This window comes from Triticum aestivum, chromosome 6B (assembly GCF_018294505.1).
Source record: "Triticum aestivum cultivar Chinese Spring chromosome 6B, IWGSC CS RefSeq v2.1, whole genome shotgun sequence".
NCBI classification, from domain to species: domain Eukaryota; kingdom Viridiplantae; phylum Streptophyta; class Magnoliopsida; order Poales; family Poaceae; genus Triticum; species Triticum aestivum.
Window position 1 is genome coordinate 704,552,928 of NC_057810.1, and position 265 is coordinate 704,553,192.

Sequence of the window (265 nt, forward strand, 5' to 3'; positions counted from 1 at the left end):
TTTAATGGATATAATTAAGAAGTGGAGCAATTGAGCTGGTTTCCAAAGAAAACCAGTGAAAAAGAATAAGCAAAAGTAGAAATTGAGGTAGGCTGTGGAGGGAGGACGAAGGAAACAAATGTAAGACCAAACCTTAAGTATTTTCTAAATAAGGAAGTATTTATAAAATGGAGTTGGGGCATATTGTCTTAGGATATGAATAATACTTATCCCCAATATAAAACAAATAAGGACACACACACACACACAGACACACACGCACACA